The sequence below is a fragment of the Chelonoidis abingdonii genome, chromosome 1 (genome assembly GCF_003597395.2).
Source record: "Chelonoidis abingdonii isolate Lonesome George chromosome 1, CheloAbing_2.0, whole genome shotgun sequence".
Taxonomy (NCBI): domain Eukaryota; kingdom Metazoa; phylum Chordata; order Testudines; family Testudinidae; genus Chelonoidis; species Chelonoidis abingdonii.
In genome coordinates, this window is record NC_133769.1 from 213,025,128 (window position 1) to 213,046,010 (window position 20,883).

The 20,883-nt window shown below is 42.3% G+C and overlaps 2 long non-coding RNA genes across 2 annotated transcripts in view; one reads left to right on the plus strand and one right to left on the minus strand.

Annotated features, from left to right (window-relative positions):
• LOC116833992 (uncharacterized) overlaps window positions 1-11,656 on the plus strand; it is a 41,985-nt gene extending 30,329 nt beyond the window's left edge. The window contains exon 4 of the long non-coding RNA XR_004375842.2: window positions 11,312-11,656. This is a non-coding gene — a long non-coding RNA (uncharacterized LOC116833992). The remainder of the gene's footprint in view (window positions 1-11,311) is intronic.
• LOC142045797 (uncharacterized) overlaps window positions 1-20,883 on the minus strand; it is a 368,358-nt gene that overhangs the window by 229,125 nt on the left and 118,350 nt on the right. The window lies entirely within an intron of this gene.

Here is a 20,883-nt window from a genome sequence, read left to right on the forward strand (position 1 = left end):
CTGCTGCAAATGTTTCTATGCTTCCTGCATCATCTCTGTCCCTGAGGTTATCGCAGATTAGAAGGTGAAAAAAATGCACTCACGATGACATCTTTTCAGAGGTCATGCAATCCTCCTGCACTGATAGGCCACAGCTGAATGCATGGAGGCATTCAGTGATGGAGGCCAGGAAAGCCTTCAGTGAGCGTAATCAGAACAGGCAGGAGGAGATGCTGAAGCTAATGGAGCAAACAAACATGACGAGGCATCTAGTGGAGCTGTAGGAAAACCAACTAGAGTACAGACCACCGCTGCAGCCATTGTGTAACTGCCTGCCCTCTTTGCCAAGTTCCATGTCCTTCTCACCCAGATGCCCAAGAATGTGGCTGGGGTGGGGGGTGGGGAGGCTCCGGGCACCCTGCCACTCAACTCCAGGGGATGGCTCAAGCAACAGAAGGCTGTCATTCAAACAGCTTTGATGTTTAGTGTGGCTAAAATAAGCAATGTGGCCTTGTCCTTCCCTTCTCCCTCACCCCACCCTGTTATTAAACCCTTTGTACACCCCAGCTTCCTTTTACTACTCAGTGTTGTCAGTGATCAAGTATTTTTAATAAAGAAAGAATGAATGGATTCAGAACAATAGAGACTTTATTTCCTGTGCCAGCTGTGGTCAAATGAGGCTGGAGGATTGGCTTACAGGGAAGTACATTCACCAAGGTGGTGGCTTTGCATCAAGGACAAACACACACAACTGTCACACCATAGCCTTGTCAGTCATGAAACTGTTTTTCAAAGCCTTTCTGATGTGCAGCGTGCCTCGGTATGCTCTTCTAATTGCCCTGTTGTCTGGCTGTTCAAAATTGGCTACCAGGCGATCTGCCTCAACCTCCTACCCTGCCATAAACGTCTCCTCCCTACTCTTACAGATATTATGGAGCAAGCAGCAATAACGATGGCAATATTGCTTTCACTGAGATCTAACCTACTCAGCAAACTGTGCCAATGCCCTTTTAAACATCCAAAGGCACATTCTACCGCCATTCTGCACTTGCTCAGCCTATAGTTGAACTGCTCCTTACTGCTGTCCAGGCTGCCTGTGTATGGCTTCATGGGCCACGGGAGCAAGGGGTAGTCTGGGTCCTCAAGGATAAATATTGGCTTTTCAACATCCCCAATGGTAATTTTCTGGTCTGGGAAGAAAGTCCCTTCTTGCAGCTTTCCGAACATCCCAGAGTTCCGAAAGATGTGAGCGTCATGCACCTTTCCCAACCATTCCACGTTGATGTCAGTGAAATGGCCCTTGTGATCCATTAGTGCTTGCAATACCATTGAGTTTATATACTCTTTGGCAAAGTGGTCCAGTGCCAGGATAGGGATATGCATTCTGTCTATCACCGCACCACAGATAGGGAACCCGATTGCAGCAAAGCCATCCACTATTACCTGCACATTTCCCAGAGTCACTACCCTTCTTAGCAGAAGGGTATTGATTGCCCAAGCTACTTGGATCACAGCAGCCGCCACGGTAGATTTGCCCACTTTGAATTGATTACCGACTGACCGATAGCAGTCAGGTGTTGCAAGCTTCCATAGGGCTATCGCCACTCTCTTCTCAACTGTCAGGGCACGTCTCATCTTGGTATTCCTGTGCTTCAGGGCATGGGAAAGCAACCCACAAAGTTCCATGAAAGTGCCCTTACACATGCGAAAGTTTCACAGCCACTGGGAATCATCCCATACCCGCAACACTATGCAGTCCCACCAGTCTGTGCTTGTTTGCTGGGTCCAGAATTGGCATTCCACTGTATCAACCAGCCCCACTGCTGCCATGCTGTCCCAATTGCCACATCCCCGTGCTTTCAGGAACATCTGTGTCCATGTTCTTCTCACAATCTTCTTCGTGCTGGTGGCTCCTAGCTAGGCTCTGCACATACTTTAGGATAATGCACAAGATGCTTGCAGTGCTCATAAAAGCAGTGTCCAGCTGAGCGGGCTCCATGCTCGCCGTGCTATGGCATCTGCACGGATAACCAGGAAAAAAGGTGTGACATGATTGTTTGCCGTTGCTTTCAAGGAGGGAGGGAAGGGAGACTGACCACTTGACCCCCAAACCACCCACAACAATGTTTTTGACCCATCACGCATTGGGAGCTTAACCCAGAATTCCAATGGGCAGCAGGGACTGTGATAGCTACCTACAGTGCACCACTCCGTGAGTCAATGCTAGGCATGGTATTGAGGATGCACTCCGCCGACTTACTGCGCTTAGTGGGGACACGCATGATCAACTGTATAAAATCAGTTACTAAAGATCGACTTCCATAAAATTGATCTTATATTGTGGCATAGACATACCCTTAGACCACATGGCTCAGCTTCAACTCAAGTTTTTTCATGGTCCTATGTTTTGGGTGCTGCTGCTGTCTTTCAACCAATGATCCTGGCCTTGTGGTGAAAATCATAAAGAAGTAAAGAGCATAAAATATGTAGACAGCTGAGATTTTAAAATTATTTTTGGCTGTTAAATTATTGTAACCCAGGAATGTTTTGCCTGTGGCACTCTGTATGCCACAAATAGTATATAGGATTATCCTGTTAGCATTAATAAGCCCCAAATTTCAAAACATAAAGCATTTGACAACAGTTCTGGGATTATTTTGGCTTCAGTGAAGAAATGTAACTATTATAGCTCTAAAGCCATGAGATTTTTTGATGGAGAATTTATGATCTATTCACCTCCCAACACTAATTATAAAAGAAAAGGTCCCAGAAGTACCAGGTTGTAGAGTTCTAACACAACTTAATACAAACACTTAACATTTTTTCCCCAAAGTCTTTTTCTTTTCTTTTCTTTTTATGTATAGTATAAATTATTTTTATGGCCCCAGACGAATTATCTGCAATAATTTATCCTGCATACAATAACGCCTCTTGGTTAGGACAGGTCTAATCAACTGTACTGAATCCCTTGTCATTGAATCCAACCAACTAACCTCTTGACTCCAAGAGATCGTTTATATTGTCTGAACAAAAGGCACAGCCTTGAGGGGCAAGTACTTACTTCTTCCTAATAAATGGAGAATAATAGATCTGTAAATGTTTTCTGCTATTCTGCATCAAAATGAAATATTAAATTCAACATATAGCACTGGCACTATCACCACAATCATCAACAGCAAAAACATACCTTTAGTGTAGCAGCTGTAGCTACTTTAATGAGAAATCTACATAGAGAAAATAGGCAATCAAATTTCTGCAAAGTATGAAATTTTCCATTTAAATTCTGTTCCTTTTATATAACACAGCTGCAACAGTTCTCTATGGCTTTTCCTACAAATGCCTCCACTCAGATGACTCTTGGTAACAGAATATCTTTGAAACAACTTATTTGAGATTCAGAAGATTTCCCCTAAAAGAGACTGACCCTGACCTCAAAAATTTTAGCAAGCAAAAACCTGTATTATTTGCAGTAATAAGGCAGCAACTAGTTATCCAGAGACTGTTGTAAATGAAGAACATATTTCCGATAAGTGAAAATGACTGCAGATGTAATGAATTTCTATGTCATTTGCTTCCAAACAAATATCTGGTAATTTTAGTCAAAGTATTAATCTTCAAAAGGCCTTTGATGTTGTGAGCTGTTTGTCTACTGAACTTTATAGTTTTGGTTTTAATGAGGAAGGGTTTCTGTGCTTTTCATCATAGAAAGTCATTATTGGTGGATTGAACTGCTTAGAATTTACTGTAAATTGCAATGTTTGCCTATTGCTGGAGCTCCTAAAATACTGGTCTTGACATGCTATTTCTTTCATATATTAATGATCATCCGAATCCTTGTTCTGTTTCTGAGACTTCTATATGTTGATGCTGGATTTTCTGTATACATGGGTTTGCCATGGCTCTTAAAGAAATAGTACAGCATGATTTGAATAATGAGCGCATTTGTGTTTGGAAGATATTACTGAATGAATAAAAAAAAACAAAGAATTTAACAGAAAATACTGTAACTGCTGGCTGTGAAGTAAAAATTTGTTGACTTTTTTTAAATTACTGCGATATCAAGTGACGAAGTGGTGGATTGTGTTAAAATTGGGTCAAAACTAAATGATTTGTTTCCATTGATTTTTCAGCACTCCCCTCCACGGAGAGGGGCAGCACAAGGCCTATGCTACACTTCAGTCCCTATGAAGTTCTATTCTGAAGATTTCAGTGGAACTTAAGCAGTGCATAGGCCCCTCTATACAGAAGGGTGAATTTCACCCTTTATGAATTGCTGTATATGAGTAGTTTATTAGGTAGCTGCAGGTATAAAGAAGTCATTATCTGTATGAAATTTTAGTTTGTACTGATTTCACTAGTGCTTTTTATGTTGTGTGTTGTAAAACTAGGCAAATATCTAGATGATTTGATATACCCCGGAAGACCTCTGCATATCCCTCAGGGGTACATGTACCCTTGGTTGAGAATCACTGCAATAGATGACAGTAAAGTGGCTTCTCTCAAAACTGAGCCATTGTTTTATTAGTAAAGTGAAGAATAACAATATATACAGTAACCATTTTAGTTCACCATGTCTCTGACATTAAGGGCTGTGTCCTGGAATTATGCATAAAAGTAAGAAAATAATTTATCCAGTATTTTTAATGGAAGAGTACACCAATTTGGCTTTAAATTATTTATCAGTGTTTTCTCTCTGTGGTTTATTTTGCATCATGTCTTGCTTGCTAGAATGATGAAGGTAAGTGCTGAAACCTTATAGTGAATAATATTCATATGAAGTGAGGGAATGTTGCCTAGTAGATGGAGCACTAAAGTGGATTCAGGAGACTGGAATGCAATCCAAAGTAGGAAAAAACAGATTAAAAAATATTTAGATAGCTGAGATGCATTCTAGTTGGCAGGGCCTGATGAAATTGATCCTAGCATACTTAAGGAACTATATGAAGCAAATTGTCTTCAAGAACTCATGGAGGATGGGTGCAGTCTCAAGGACTGGAGAAAGGCAAACATTGTTCCCCTTTTTCAAGATGGGTACTAAGAGGACAGTCAGCTTAACTTCAGTAGCTGGAAAAATACAGGAACAAATTATTAAACAATCAATTTGTAATCATCTAGATGATACGTGATATAGTCATCATGGGCTTGTCATCATGGATTTATCAAGAACAAAATCATGCCAAACCAACTTAATTTCTTTCTTTGGCAGAGTTAATCATAGAATCATAGAATATCAGGATTGGAAGGGACCTCAGGAGGTCATCTAGTCCAACCCCCTGCTCAAAGCAGGATCAATTCCCAACTAAATCATCCCAGCTAGGGCTTTGTCAAGCCTGACCTTAAAAACATCTAAGGAAGGAGATTCTACCACCTCCTCAGGTAACCCATTTCAGTGCTTCACCACCCTTCTAGTGAAAAAGTTTTTCCTCATATCCAACCTAAACCTCCTCCACTGCAACTTGAGACCATTACTCCTTGTTCTGTCATCTGGTACCACTGAGAACAATCTAGATCTATCCTCTTTGGAACCCCTTTTTTAGGCAGTTGAAAGCAGCTATCAAATCCCCCCTCATTCTTCTCTTCTGCAGACTAAACAATCCCAGTTCCCTCAGCCTCTACTCATAAGTCATGTACTCCAGCCCCCTAATCATTTTTGTTGCCCTCCGCTGGACTCTTTCCAATTTGTCGACATCCTTCTTGTAGTGTGGAGCCCAAAACTGGACACAGTACTCCAGATGAGGCCTCACCAATGTTGAATAGAGGGGAACGATCACGTTTCTCGATCTGCTGGCAATGCTCCTACTTATATAGCCCAAAATGCCGTTAGCCTTCTTGGCAACAAGGGCACACTGTTGACTTCTATCCAGTTTCTTGTCCACTGTAACCCCTAGATCCTTTTCTGCAGAACTGCTTCCGAGCCATTCGGTCACTAGTCCTTAACAGTGAATGGGCTTCTTCCGTCCTAAGTGCAGGACTCTGCACTTGTCCTTGTTGAACCTCATCAGGTTTCTTTTGGCCCAATCCTCTAATTTGTCTAGGCCCTCTGTATCCTATCCCTACCCTCCAGCATATCTACCACTCCTCCCAGTTTAGTGTCATCTGCAAACTTGCTGAGAGTGCAGTCCACGCCATCCTCCAGATCATTAATGAAGATATTGAACAAAACCAGCCCCAGGACCAACCCTTGGGGCACTCTGCTTGAAACGGCTGCCAACTAGACATGGAGCCATTGATCACTACCGTTGAGCCCGATGATCTAGCCAGCTTTCTATCCACCTTATAGTCCATTCATCCAGCCCATACTTCTTTAACTTGCTGGCAAGAATACTGTGGGAGACCGTATCAAAAGCTTTGCTAAAGTCAAGGAATAACACATCCACTGCTTTCCCTCATCCACAGAGCCAGTTATCTCCTCATAGAAGGCAATTAGGTTAGTCAGGCATGACTTGCCCTTGGTGAATCCATGCTGACTGTTCCTGATCACTTTCCTCTCCTCTAAGTGCTTCAGAATTGATTCCTTGAGGACCTGCTCCATGATTTTTCCAGGGACTGAGGTGAGGCTGACTGGCCTGTAGTTCCCCGATCCTCCTCTTCCCTTTTTAAAGATGGCCTTTTTTTAAGGATCCTTTCCTTTTTTTAAAGATGGGGCACTACATTAGCCTTTTTCCAGTCATCCGGGACCTCCCCCATCACCATGAGTTTTCAAAGATAATGGCCAATGGCTCTGCAATCACATCCGCCAACTCCTTTAGCACCCTCGGATGCAGTGCATCCGCCCCATGGACTTGTGCTCATCCAGCTTTTTCTAAATAGTCCTGAACCACTTCTTTCTCCACAGAGGGCTGGTCACCTCCTCCCCATACTGTGCTGCCCAGTGCAGCAGTCTGGGAGCTGACCTTGTTTGTGAAGACAGAGGCAAAAAGCATTGAGTACATTAGCTTTTTCCACATCCTCTGTCACTAGGTTGCCTCCCTCATTCAGTAAGGGGCCCACACTTTCCTTGACTTTCTTCTTGTTGCTAACATACCTGAAGAAACCCTTCTTGTTACTCTTTCTTACATCTCTTCCTAGCTGCAACTCCAAGTGTGATTTCCCTTCTTGATTTCACTTCTGCATGTCTGAGCAACATTTTTATACTCCTCCTTGTCATTTGTCAATCTTCCACTTCTATAAGCTTCTTTTTGCATTTAAGATCAGCAAGGATTTCACTGTTAAGCCAAGCTGGTCTCCTGCCATATTACTATTCTTTCTACACATTGCGATGTTTTTTCCTGCAACCTCAATAAAGATTCTCTAAATATAGCCAGCTCTCCTGGACTCCTTTCCCCATCCTGTTATTCTCCCAGGGGATCCTGCCCATCAGTTCCTGAGGAGTCAAAGTCTGCTTTCTGAAGTCCAGGGTCTGATTTGCTGTTCTCCTTTCTTCTTGTGTCAGGATCCCGAACTCGACCATCTCATGTCACTGCCTCCCAGGTTCCCATCCACTTTTGCTTCCCCTACTAATTCTTCCCTGTTTGTGAGCAGCAGGTCTAGAAGAGCTCTGCCCCTAGTTGGTTCCTCCAGCACTTGCACCAGGAAATTGTCCCCTACACTTTCCAAAAACTTCCTGGATTGTCTGTGCACCACTGTATTGCTCTCCCAGCAGATATCAGGGTGATTAAAGTCTCCCATGAGTATGAGGGCCTGCGATCTAGTAACTTCTGCTAGTTGCCAGAAGAAAGCCTCATTCCCCTGGTCTGGTGGTCTATAGCAGACTCCCACCACGACATCACCCTTGTTGCTCACACTTCTAAACTTAATCCAGAGACTCTCAGGTGTTTCTGCAGTTTCATACCGGAGCTCTGAGCGGTCATACTCCTCTCTTACATACAATGCAACTCCCCCACCTTTTCTGCCCTGCCTGTCCTTCCTGAACAGTTTATACCTATCCATGACAGTACTCCAGTCATGTGAGTTATCCCACCAAGTCTCTGTTATTCCAATCACATCATAGTTCCTTGACTGTGCCAGGACTTCCAGTTCTCCCTGTTGTTTCCCAGGCTTCTCGAGTTTGTGTATAGGCACTTAAGATAACTCACTGATTGTCTTGCTTTCTCAGTCTGAGGCAGGAATCCTCCCCTCTTGCACTCTCCTGCTCTTGCTTCCTCCTGGTATCCTATTTCCCCATTTACCTCAGGGCTTTGGTCTCCTTCCCCCGGTGAACCTAGTTTAAAGCCCTCCTCACTAGGTTAGCCAGCCTGCTTGCTTAATGATGGAGGGGAAGCTGTAGCCATGATACCTTGATTTTAGTAAGATATTTTTGACATAGTCTCACATGACATTCTCATAAGCAAACTAGAGAAATGCAGGCGAGATGAAATTGCTATAAGTTTGGTGCACAACTGATTGAAAGACTGTATTCAGAGTAATTATCACTGTCAAATTGGGAGGGCATAGCTCGTAGGGTCCTGCAGGACTTAGTCCTGGGTCCCATACTAGTCAATAGTTTTATTAATTACTTAGATAATGAAATGGAGAGCTTACTTCTAAAAAATTGCAGAAGACACTAAAATGGGAGGGGTTTTAAGTACTTTGGAGGACAAGATTAGAATTCAAAATGACCTTGATGAATTGGAGAATTGTTCTGAATTCAATAAGATGAAATGCAGTAAAGACAAATGTAATGTGCTTCACTTAAGAAGGAAAAATCAAATGCACAGTTACAAAATGAGACATAACTGACTAATCATTGGTACTTCTGAAAAAGATCCACAGGTTATAGTGGATCACAAATTGAGAAAATCAATGATGTGGTGTAGTTGCAAAAGTGGCTAATGTTCTGGGGTGTATTAACAGGAGAGTGGTATGTAAGAGTACTGTGTCCAGTTCTAAGTGCCATGCCTTAGGAAAGATGCGGACAAATTGGAAAGAATCCAGAGGAAAGCAACAGAAATGATAAAAGGTTTGAAAAACCTGACTTATGAGGGAAATTTTAAAAAAAAACTGTACATGTGTAGTCTTGAGGAAAGACTGAAGGGGGACTTGATAAGTCTTCAAATATATTAAGGACTACCATAAGGAGGACACTGATCAATTGTTCTCCGTATCCACTGAAGGTAGGACAAGAAGTAATTAGCTTAATTTGTAGCAAGGGAGATTTAGGGTACGTCTACAGTACAAAATTAATTCAAACTTATTTTATTCGAATTTTCAGAAGCAGTTTTATACATTTGGTGTTGTGTGTCCCCACTAAAGCTCATGAATTCGGCGGAGTGTCTCCACAGTACTGAGGCTAGCATTGAATGTTGGAGTGGTGCACTGTGGTAGCTATCCCACAGTTCCTGCAGTCTCTGCCACCTGTTGGAATTGTGGGTTAAGCTACCAGTGCATGATGGGGCAAAAACTGGCCAGCGTACGGTGTGACAGTTGTTTGTTTCTCTTGAAGTTACCCACACCCTATATATATGTATATATATATATATGAAAGGAAATAAAGTCAAAATTGTTTAAAAACTGTTCTTTATTGTAAGCAGAGTCAGGTTGAGCGCTACCCTGACATCTGGTGGTGAATTGTAGGGAGTGTGGAAAGAATCTCAAAAATTTCAATGGGTGTGGAAAGATTTGCATTGGCATCCACCTCACACTTAGCATAAACCCACAGCAGCTTGGGATGGTGATTTTAACAGCTCTGGGATCCCCAATTTCTAGGGCAGAGGAAAAAAAGTTGTCACTCTGATTGTGTGAATAGGGAGCTGTGGGACTGCTTTGTGACAGAATGACTCAACCTCAGTTGAGTGGTACTTACTAAACATGGGACAGGGATTCCAAACCCTATGATGGAGAGAGGGTGGGCCTGGGCCTATGGTATGGCCCTTTTGGGCCTGGAACACCAATTGCACATCCTCCTCTCTCCACTGTTAAAGAGTAAGCTAATTTTGATTCCATTAGGAGTCTATCTAGAGACAGCTGAGCTGAATTCATGTGGACCAATGGTGCACCAGCGCCACGGCTCCCCTACTAAGAGCTGAAAGAGCTGAACTGAGTGCTGTGTTAACTAGTGGGGGAGTCTGAAACCTATCATTAAGTGGCTGGCAGAGCAGAGCAGTTGAAGCAGTCCATGGAACAGTGAGCAGAGTGAAGCAGTTTGCGTGGGGCAGCTGGAGAACAGTGCAGCTGGTGTGGTGTGGTGGAGCTGGTTGTGGTGAAGTCTGCAACAGAACTTCACGGAGAGGCAGAAGCAGTTGGCCCTGGCCCACGTAAGATGCCCCTTAACACCCTGTGTGGACTTCCCCCACCCAATTTCCCCAGGCTTGGGGGTGGTGGTAAACCCTACAGATAAACTCTTGAACTCTGGGGTGGCTCTGACCAGAGACTTTTGAGTTCTTGGACTTTGGGTCATTGGAGATTGGACTTAAGACCCTAAGGGGAAAAGGACATTGCCAAACGTACTGGGGGGTGGGGTTTTTTTTGTTTATGGTTTGTGTTATAACCCTGTTTGTGGTGTTTCTCCATGGGATGCCGCATTGATTCCTTTCTTTATTAAAAAGATTTTGTTACACTCAGACTCCGTGCTTGCGAGAGGGGAAGTATTGCCTCCTAGAGGCGCCCAGGGGGGTATGGTATGTAAGTGTCCCAGGTCACTGGGTGGGGGCTCGAGCTGGTTATGCATTGTGTTACTGAAATGGAACCCATGGATACTGACATTATGGGATTGTCAAGGTAATCCTGTAACCCTTCTGCCCCTCTGAGTTGGCAGCAACAAGGGCCGGGTTCAGTATCAATGGCAAACGATAAAACACAAATGGATTTAGCCGCATAAATTCACCCCACAGCAAAAATAGCCAATCAAAAGATTAATCTTAAAATGATAAATCCTCCCAGGAACACCAGCCCTCCTCAGCTTCCTTCTGCCTCAAAGTCTGGGCAAGCGAAAGGGTTAAGGTCTACTGATTCAAGCTGGTTAAATAGATTACTCCCTGAGAAAGGAAGGAATACTAATGTCTCATGGAGAATGCCGTTTTGGCAGCAACCTCTCTTAAACCAATGAGGCTTCTATGACATTACACCCCATATTTTTTATGGAAATATGCTTATGATATGGATCTGGCATAACTGAGATATATTTTATGTAAGATGGGTTTTGTAAGGTATCACTGGAAAGGTTATACTTTACTCAATGCGATTACCCAATTTGTATCAGTCAATATTCCTAACTTTAGATACAGAAATATCTAACAATTACAACTGGGTGTGTATTTGGGGAAACACCCACCAGACAACGGGCCATTAGCCTTGATGTGCCATTAGGAAGAAACAATAAGACTTTGAAGATAATAACCTCTCTCCTTCCTGACAGGCATCCTGGGATGATGCTGTGACACTACTAGGTCATGTGGTCATGCCACCTGGTACTAAACACCATCTTGAACTTCTAGTAATTTTTCACTAAAAGAAGGGGGAGGTCAAGACTGGGAAACAAAAGAGTGGGAAGTAAGCTGATCTTGGTTCACTCTTCACTGAATCCCCACTAAGGATGACTGCTGGAAACACTTAAGGAACAAGGACAAAGGGAAAGGAGGAGTTAGTACTGAATCCAGGCTGGAAAAGGGATCTGGTCTGTGAATAAAATACCTGAAGATTTAAGCTGCAAGCAGGGTAGCTAACCTTCAAGAATTTCTGCAACCTGCCCCAAAAGCAACATTTAGGGTAAGAAATTACTTCTTGAAACCAGTTTATTTAAGATCCTAAGTTTAGTATGCATGTTTTGTTTTGCTTGGTAATCTGTTTTGTTTTGTTTGCTACCCCTTATAATCACTTCAATTACCTTTTATAGTTAATAAAATTATTCCTTTTTTATAACATAACCCAGTTTGTGTAATTAATATTGGGGGCGGGGGGGCAGAAGCTGTGCATATCTCTCTTCACATTGAGGGAGAGGGTAAATTTTTATGAGCTTGTGCTATGCAGATCTTTCTATACAGCGCAAGATAATATTATTTTGGGCTTACTCCCCAAAGGAGGTGTGCACTGGAGTTCTGGGAAATTTCCTAGCTGAATCTCCCCATAAAGAGTTGCTTGCAGACTCTATGATTCTACAGCTGGTGCATCCCTATGTGTGTGTATGTATGTGTGTGCGCACGTGCACGCTGCCAGACAGCCTGATTCAGCAAAACAGGGAGAGGGAGCCCAGGCTAATGGAGCAGGTGGGCTCAGTGAAACCTCAGCATATCAGGTGGCATCCCAGACAGGGGGAGGGGTCCAACCTTGTCACAGCTCCAATACAGGTACTACTGTTGACAGCAGCTGCAGAAGTATTAGACAATGAGTCAGGAGGGAATCACACAGAGGCAAGTCACAAGCTATTGTGAGCTCTATTCTTCAAAATCAACCCCTTACCCTCCTTGCAGAAACTGATAGGCAGCTAGTGGACAATTGAAGGAAGTTCAGGTGACAGTAGTGTAACTCCCTTGCTTACTGAGACTTAAGAGTATAGTGCAGAGTGCTCACAGAGAGCAAGTACACAGCAATGGCCTTCATCTTTGTTCAAAATATAACCCAAGAATCACCCCTTGGTTTATACCTTGCAGCTGTAAATGTTCAGAGCTTTACTTTCTCGTTCATCTTATTTTATTTCCTTGAAGAGACAGCCAGAACTGGTAGGAGAGATGATGACCCAGATAGTTTATTAAGGTCTTGGAAATTGAAGTGGATGATAACGGGGTCCACAGCAACCAGCAAGGAGATAATTGTCTCAGAGAACAGACACTTTCTCCCTCAAGCCCACGTTTCCTTGTTCACAACAGAAGATGTGTGGTTAAAACTCATTCTATTGTCCAATTCTGAATGATAGCTTTGTGCCCTGATTCCACAACTGCCAGTAGGGCCTTTTATTTAGGGGGGGGCGGGGGGGGGTGAATAAGCTCTATTGCTATGTATGACAATAGAGCCTTTTCCTATGATGTGTTCATTTGAGACCTTTTTTTGTGCTAATGGTAGGAATGTTTTTCCCACAAACATTTGCTTGGATTTCCTATTTGGTTATGTCAGGAGATTCTTATTTGTGTGTGAATTGATTTTTATAAAAACAATAAAAAATTCAAAAAGGTAAATGACTTGCAGCTCATTTATGTTTCCAAATACTGCACGCTTCACAGGCTCACCAACAGAACTATGCAACTCCTCAAAACTGCAAAACCAGAGAATACAAATGCCAACAACACTACCTCATTAGGTTGGGGTTTACAGCAGTAAAATAGACACACAAGTATATAGGGGAAGGAGATGACTCGGGATGGGAGGGAAAGGAGATGGAGTTAGGTGGAACAGAGATCTGGCGTTCTTTGAGAAGTCTCAATATCTTTTATGCAAAAAGGGGCTCCAAATTTCTTCAAACTCATTTAATCAGTCTCCACAGGTATAAGCTATTCTTTCTGTGGCTGCTGACTCAGGCAAGTCTGAATACTGTTACTTTAATCTGGGCATAACCCTACTCTTCCACTTTTGTAAAATCATGCACTTGATGATCACTGCAGTCCTCAAGAACTAAAGTCTTTGTGACAGACATCAACCTAGCTTAGCAGGTAAATATACTGGGATATAACTTTTAGCAAAAGTTTGGCTGTTGAAATTGATCACTGTTGTACCTTTTGTGTCCACCTCTTTCCATGGCTGCCTGTCTGTCCCATAGCATTTGCATCACAGAAACTTTATTTTGAAAATGGCGGAAAACCATAAAACATTGGTCAAAGTCACAAAGTCCTCAGCAGAACTGGGCAATGCTATCTTTGAATAACAGGATAACAGGTGTTTTTTAAAAAATATTTTGATACATCTAGCTACTTATGAACAAACAGAACACAATATAAACTAATCTTGTATAACTTCCTCCTAGAGTTAGAATAATTTTTTCTTCCAAAATTGCCTGCACAAACAAATTTTGGCCTTCATGAATCAAACCATTGAAAAGTTCCTCTCTCTGTGACGTCTGTTGCTTAAGTGGCAAAATACAGGTTTCTCCAGACTGACTCTGAGTTATTTAACCAGCTGTTTAGCTAAAATGTGGGAGATCATTTTGCAGTTTCAACAGATTTCTGCTGGGAAGGAGGAAATCTGTTACTTGAGCCCAAAAGTACTATAGATTGGTAATAGTAATAAGTACCATGTAATAAGTATCACGTTGAAGTTGTTCAGAAAATCTTATTCTCTCAATTCTCAGAGTTGCATGATTCCCGTTGATTTTTATTGGAAGTAACAGTTAAAATCCCACATACTATTTTACAAATGTTGGAATAAAGATCTGACTTAAGCCCATAACAACACAGCAACAGTCAGAATTAGGTTCCCCTTGGGGTGCTGATATGCAGTCTGTATACCATAGGGATCGCTAAGTGTTTAGAAACATCTGCAAAGTTTGAGCACACATGGGGGAGGAGAGGAAAAAATTGCAGCCTTAATCTTAAATTGTCTCACTTCCCTGGAATGCAGTGTCACCATTATTATAATTTGACATTAGATTTGGTTTGGTTTGCAAAGCAAATACAAGATTGAAGAGAAAAGAAATGCTCTTGTGGTTAAAGCATTGGGCAGCGACTCTGGCAGAGCTGGAAAATGAGCCTTAGACTTCCTGTGTGACTTTGGGCAAGTCGCTTAATCTCTTTCTCAGTTATCCCTCTGTAAAGTGGATAACAACACTTCCTTTCTCAGTCAATTTAGATTTTAATCTTTTTGGAGCAGGGGTTTTTACTGTGTATATACAGCACCTAGCACAATGGGGGCCACAATTTGAGTTGGTTGGAACACTTTTCAAACTCAATGTATTTTGCTGAAATATGCTGTTTCATTGAATCCAAATAGTTTCACCAATATGGTGTCAATATAGCTTTCCTCCAGAAGGACTTCCTCATTACTTCTGATGAAAGACAGCAGATTCAGAAACCTGAGCATTATGAGTAGAAAACAATTTTTTGACACAAATGTTTTGTAAAATGGTCATTTTTTTTATTCTAATGTGAAACAAACAAATTTCACACCCCAAAAGTTGTTGTGAAATGTTGTCCTATGGCCAGTCCTAGACACAATCTTTATTTCTACCTGTAGACTTTATCATAAAACAAATAAGTGCATGAGACTGTTTGTTTTTTCCATCCTGAAATTATAGGGGATTTCTAAGGCAACCCCTCATTCTCAGTGACAGTGACGGATGCACAGACAACCTATCAAAGAATACTCAGTTGACAAATTTGACTGTAACAGAGCAGTCAAGGTCCATTGTCTCAGACCTCAGTTGGGAAATCTTTAATCTGAAGATTTCTGACTCATTAGCATGCAGATTATTGATATTATGGCCCCTAATGGCTCCACATGAGCAGTTATGGTTCACTGGACCAGTAAATTTGCACTGTGATTCCTCATTTGATCAAACACTAAATTCTATGTAGGTTTGTATACCATGCTCACCACTGTGGTACCCAAGCTCAGTACAGTAGAGCATTAGTCCTATTGCTCAGCATCTGTCACATGTTGGCTGTTCTCTTTTCTTCTCTCCAGGGGAAAACTGTGTTGTTTTGGTAGGGTTCTGTTTTTTGGTATTCTGCCTTTGACAAATCTTACACCATTTTTGGTGTAAAACAAAATTCTATACACGTGAGGTTTATTTGATTTTGTTTTTCAGGATCTTCAAATGCACTTTTCCATGGACAAATGAAAAAATGAAACAAACCCTAATCCTTTTTTAAATCATAGGCGCACAATAGATTTCTGAAGCTATTAACATACTTTTTACCTTCCTATAATTGAAAGGAGCATGCCAAGATTCCATATATTGAATCTACTTTCTATCTTTATGGGTAGATTTTCAAAGGCACGCATGGGAGTTAGGTTCCCAGTGCTCACACACTTATGCCTTTGAAAATCTCCCGCTTTAAATAGTAACACTTTCTGCTTAGTGTTTAAAAAGGTACTTTACAGGACAAATATACAGACATTCTACCCTGAAAAATTTACAATCGAACTTTAGGTTTAATGTAACAAATAGTACAGGGGTAGGATGACAAGACTTGCTTTTCAGCAATAAGATAATATGGCTATTCAATTTATTTCTTCTTGATTTCTAGACAATTCAATTGAAACTTAAAAAAATGTGGTGGTGGTGTGATGATGGTGATTATAAATAGTGAAAAAGCGAATATGTAGTATCAGGAATTTTTGTCACTATTTTTACAGGACCTACAAAAATGCAATTCAGATGTTTTTGCTGACTTTGTAGCAACAATAACATTGAGCCAGTTCCTTAGCTATTGATTGGTATAAGCAACACTGACTTCAATGGAACTGCACTGATTTACATGAGCTACACCCAGTTAAAACAAGGATCATGTTGATGACAGTTACACAACTTGAGACAAAGGTTTTTTTTTTCAGCTCATGAGATTCTTTTAAACTGCAGAATTGTTGTGAGTTCCTCCCACCCTCAACAAAAGAATCCCCGGCCATGTTGCATCAGTGATTATGAATAAAGTTATGCCACCCTCCGGGGCACAAGAGGAGGCATTCTCCTGCAGAGGGAGACTACTTTTTTGAGAGTGCAGTGGGAATGTGACCTTGCTCTGGATAGGCTGGTGCAGACAGAGGCAGGGCACAATGAGATGGTGGGGAAAAGAAGGATGATCCAGTGGCTAGGGCACTAGTCTAAAGCTTGAGAGACCTAGATTCAATTCCCTGTTTTGCCACCACCTTGTAAGCTTGGGCAAGTCATCTAGTGTCTGTGACATACCAGGTTACAATCCAAACTATAGACCAGCTGTGTTACCTGCGCAACAAACTTGGTTGCCTTACAATGCTTTCAGCATGCAAGCAACACCCTGAGTGTTTGTGTGTAGCTGCAGCCTGCCAGCCACACTTGGGTTACACTCTGGCTCTCACCAGTCATGGTTATACCACAGGGTGAGCCCAACACACCCCCAGTCTCATGTTTTTTGGGGAAAATCTATGTCCTGTACTGACCAGCCCTCTCCTGGACAAGTGAAGTTATATAAAGTCTGTTTTCTTCGATAGAAATAATATACACACAACTTGCCACCCCAAATGAGTTTCCTAGTCACTTCAATTTAAACACACTGGATTAGATAAAACAAGTTTATTAACTACAGAGCGATTTTAAGCAAATACAAGTAATGAGGCATATGTCAGAAATGGTGACAAGAAAAATAAAGATAAAATGCTTCTGGTGCCTAACTTAACTTTACTTTGAATTTAACATGGTTTTTCTCACCATGTGCTTTCAGCAGTCTTACTGACAAAATCTCTTAGATCAGGACCCATTTTCCCACAGTCAAACGAAAGTTTCCTTTGTTGCTTTTGGCACAGATAATGTGATAGGCAGTGAGAGAGAGATGGGTCCATTGGGGTGTTTGTCCCTCCTTTTTGTAGTTTGTCCCATTTTGAAAAAAATATATTTCCAGCTGGGTAGCAGGAGACAAAGTTGATGGGGAAGGAGGTTCCCTGCTGCTTTTTTCTTACCTGTTTGAGTACCCTTTGTTTCCCTTCCCGCTTGATGGCTCTGTTTACTGCTTGAATGCAAATTAAGCAGAACACACATTCCTTTGTTTGAGACAGACTTGCTTGACAACCTCAGTTTGAAATGCTGTATTAACACCACACTGTGGAATCTTATAACTTCACATACAATGTTGCCACACACGTTATCAGGACAATACTGATCAGTAAATCATTTGAAAACTAATACCTTACAATGTGTACTTTACACACTATTGTAATAATCCTTGTACAAGGTGTGAATACAGGGATACAGCCTGTCACAGTTTCTTTGTGTCTCAGTTCCCCATCTGTAAAATGGGGAAGTTGATATTTCCTTACCCCACAGGGGTGTTGTGAGGATAATGCATGCAAGAGTGTGAGCGGCTCTGATACTACAGTTCTGGGGGCATGTGTTACCTTATATAGGACCATGGTCACTGATTTCAGTAGAGTTATTCTGGATTTACAGTATTCCAAGTGAGAGCAGGATTTGGCTCTAAGACTTTGAAAACCACAGTAGGACTGGAAGTAGGTTAAGCACAGAGTGTCTACTTCTCTTTTCTCTTGCATCAGTTTTACACTGATGTAACTCCATTGACTATGGTGCATTTGTTCCTGATTTACATCAGTGCAAGTGAGAAGAGAATTAGGCCCCTGACCTTTTGCTAGTGTACACCAGTATTGCCATTGTTTTTGGGGTGTGGTTTTGCTTTGTTTTAAATCATGCATCTCATAATATTTGGTGACTTTCTTAAAGCACCAGTTAGAGCCAGGTCATTTTGTGGGAAGTTCAGCATTCATTTATTTTAAATACAGTTTTAGTCCTTGGGGGTGCTGAGGCATTTGAAAACGTGACCCTTAATGGTCCAAAAGCCACCTCATCTTTTATTTTTAAATCTCCTGAATTTTCAGCAGGCCTGATTCCTGGGTTTTGAACACTTAGACATACAGTACTGCTAATCCCTGACCTCTGTAATGTAGGTCCAAATTCTTCCTGGCACCTATGTGTGTGCACAGTGGGCTGGAGGGTGTGAGGAACACTCCCTCCCCTTGTTGAGGTTCTGTAATGGCCACATAAAATGGTAGTTCCTATACACAAGGAAGCAGAGAAGCTGATCCTTCCCTATTTTCTCTCCATCTCTCCACACACACATGCATCCCTTGCAAAACAAGGTGACCCAAAGAGGTAGAGTCATGGCTCTGAATCCACCCCCCTTGCACTGGCCAGCTTTGTGCGTGGGAATAAGGTGCACTCTCTAAAGCAGTGTCGAAGCCTCCCTCAGACTGAATAAGCCCTGGTACCTCCCTGGGGCAGGATTGCTCTGCATCAGTCCACAGGAGAGTGCTGTGCCTGCAAAGTGCAGCTGAGCCCTGAGCTTTTACATTCTTTTCCCTGTTTAATCAGTCTTTGCCTAGTATTCTCTTTATCTCTTTGCCTCAGGGTGGGTGTATTAATTTATGTCCTTTCTCAATCAAAGGGTTTCTATTTAAAATGTCAGCTAATTGTACTAAGGGAATTGCATTCAGTCTGTAACTTTTTTCCCCCCTGGTTTGGGCTGTGCCTTTTCAAGAATGTGTGCATGCCAACATACAAGTGTTTGCATAAACTGCAATTAATCAGCTAGGCAGCTAGAGACATTTTCAACCTTCAAGGGGGTTTACTGCACTGTAGTGCAAGTCAGACTTCTCCTCTGAATTCACCTGGAGTCCTTTCCAGCTCCCATTGAAATCAGTGCAAACATCCTCACTGACTTCAGTGTGAGCTGGATCAGGCTGTGGATGGACATATTAGAATTACTATTTGTATTACTATTCCACCAAGCCACCTTAGTCATGAAGCAAGGTCCCATTGTGCTAGGCTCTGGACAAACCCAAAACAAAAAGACAGAGTAAGTATAAGGCCAGAGAAAATGGGTGGACACAGGCAGAGTTTTATGTATGGCTAATTAGGCGGTGCTGAAGTTCAAAAGTTAACTGCCATAAACAATGCCATAGTGTCAGTGTGACTATCACCCCACTGATCTGCAGTGCTCCCACTCTTCAGCTTTGAGGAAGGAGGACAGGCCTTGCAGCATAATTGACATGACGGTAAATATTTTCTCTTCTGGTTTATACAATACATTTGATTTCCTAGTTTTCATTTAGGGCCTGCTCCTATAGAGAGCTAAGGACTTCTTGTAGGAGTACTGCCAGAGTGTAGATGGGAGTGGATGGTTCTCAGCACCTTGCAGGATTAGACCCTGGTGTGTTTTACTCAAAAGTGGGGGAAGGGTTTTGAATGGGGCCTGGGTTTGGTTTTCACTAGGAGAGGGAGATAGCTGGGGTGGGAGCAAAGTAAGCAGAAGCATTACAGAAAAGAAGTAACCAGCCTATGCAGACAGGAGGAGGAGGAAAAAGAGGTGGTGGAAGAGTTTTTGAGGGAGAAAATCTCAGAACAGCTTTGTTTTTAGTTTTGTGCCTCCCTCAGCACTAAATAGAAACAGCTTTTATGAAATACACCCATGAAAAATGTCTAAAAGAAAAATCACAAAATCATGAAAGTAGGAAACAAGTTACCGTCCCTGGCAGCATTCTCAAGAGTTCCTTCCTTCTCCCACACTTGCAGCACATTGTTAAACCTCTCTGAGATGCCCTCAGCAGCACTGGGTATTTGAATAAGAGCACAGTTAGGTCCAGCAGCTAATCAAAGGGCCAAAACAGCATTCCCAGCCTTCCTTTAGAGCACATTATGTTCACTCCCACCCAGAAAGTAATGTGAAGGCTGGACGAACGATCTCCATGTTTGGAACAAGTACCTGCACCAAAGGAGAACATCTTCCTGGTAGCTCTGCCGGAGGAGAATGGTAAAGGAGTAAACTATACCAAACTATTGGATGAGAGAGAAAGGTGAAAAGACTCACTCCACCTCAATTCCAGAAAGCAGCCTAGAAAGGCAAATAGCACAGTGTCTATTGCCCCTTCCCCCCTATCTCTACCCCTCTCTTAAAGACCCAGTGTAACTCTGGCAGGAATGCATAAAAATGGCAGAGAGTCGACAGAATCCTGCTTAGACGGAATACTTCAAACATATAATTTATTTAACATGTCCTTTAAGTCACACAGACTTCACTGGGACTTAAATACATGCAAATCAACAGGAGCTATATCTGGCCCTAAACAAGGGATCCCACTTGAAATACAGGACAGATGCTCACTCTATCACTGTCTTTCAGTCAGTGAGAAATGAGAGCATAGGTGTGGTGAAGCACCCCCAGGTTTTACGTGGGGTCGCAGCAGCCGGCCCCATGCCTGGGGTCCCAGGTGCCAGCTCTGCACTTGCCCCCAGCTGTGGCCCCAGCCTGGCCCCCTTATGTCTGTCTGAGTCCCCACCATCCGGAGACAAGGTCCTGCTCC